This window comes from Trichechus manatus, unplaced genomic scaffold, assembly GCF_000243295.1.
Source record: "Trichechus manatus latirostris isolate Lorelei unplaced genomic scaffold, TriManLat1.0 scaffold00052, whole genome shotgun sequence".
NCBI classification, from domain to species: domain Eukaryota; kingdom Metazoa; phylum Chordata; class Mammalia; order Sirenia; family Trichechidae; genus Trichechus; species Trichechus manatus.
The window spans coordinates 5,938,870-5,940,284 of record NW_004443988.1 but is presented as its reverse complement, the minus strand read 5'-3'; the positions used below and the strand labels follow the sequence as shown (position 1 = coordinate 5,940,284).

General features: G+C 44.0%; 1 protein-coding gene across 1 annotated transcript in view; it reads right to left on the bottom strand.

Moving 5' to 3' along the window:
• Positions 1-1,415, bottom strand: part of RAB10 (RAB10, member RAS oncogene family) — a 112,756-nt gene that overhangs the window by 97,568 nt on the left and 13,773 nt on the right. The window lies entirely within an intron of this gene.

Sequence of the window (1,415 nt, the reverse complement as noted above, 5' to 3'; positions counted from 1 at the left end):
AATCATTAGCCATTAGAGAAATGCAGATCAAAACTACAATGAGATACCATCTCACCCCAACAAGGCTAGCATTAATCCAAAAAACACAAAATAACAAATGCTGGAGAGGTTGTGGAGAGACTGGAACAGCTATACACTATCGGTGGGAATGTAAAATGGTACAACCCCTTTGGAAATTGATTTGGCGCTTCCTTAAAAAGCCAGAAATAGAAGTATCATACGATCCAGCTATCCTGCTCCTTGGAATATATCCTAGAGAAGCAAAAGCCATCACACGAATAGATATATGCACACCCATGTTCATCACAGCACTGTTCACAATAGCAAAAAGATGGAAGCAACCTAAGTGCCCATCGATGGACGAATGGATAAACAAACTATGGTATATCCACACAATGGAATATTACGCACCGATAAAGAACAATGATGAAGCTGTGAAACATCGTATAATATGGTGGAAGCTGGAACTTATTACGCTGAGTGAATTTAGTCAGTCACAGAAGGACAAATACTGTATAAAACCACTATTATAAGAACTCAAGAAAAGGTTTAAACACAGAAGAAAACACTCTTTGATGGTTACAGGGGTGGGGAGGGAGAGTGAGGGTTATTCATTAACTAGATAGTAGATAAGAATCATCTTAGGTGAAGGGAAGGACGGCACACACTACAGGGGAAGCCAGCACAACTGGACTAAACCAAAGCTAAGAAGCTTCCTCAATACAATCAAATACTTGGAGAGACAGAGTAGCAGGGATGCGGGGTCTGGCGACCATGCTTTCAGGGGACATCTACATCAACTGGCATAACAAAGCTTATTAAGAAAATGTTCTGCATCCTACTTTGGTAAGTGGCGTCTGGGGTTAAAAGCTTGCAAGCAACCATCTAAGATGCATCAACTGGTCCCAACCATCTGAAGTAAAGGAGAATGAGACCACCAAAGACACAAAGAAAGTATTAGCCCAAGAGACAGAATGGGCCACATAAACCACAGACTTCATCAGCCTGAGACCAGAAGAACTAGATGGTGCCCGGCTATCACCAATGAACGTCCTGACAGGGAACACAACAGAGGGTCCCTGATAGAGCAGCAGAATGATGGGATGCAGAACTCAAATTCCAGTAAGAAGACCAGACTTAATGGTCTGAGACTGGAGGCGCCCCGGAAAGCATGGCCCCTGGTCTTTCTATCACCCCAGAACTAAAACAATTTCCAAGGCCAACTCTTCAGACAGGGATTGGACTGGACTGTCAGACATAAAGTGATACTTGTGAAGAATGTGCCTCTTAGTCAAGTAGATACAAGAGACCAAAGGGGCGGCTTCTGCCCAGAGGTGAGATGGAAAGGCAGAGAGAGTTAGGAGCTGGTTGAATGTTCATGGGGAATCAGGGGCAGAGGGGAGGAGTGTGCTGTC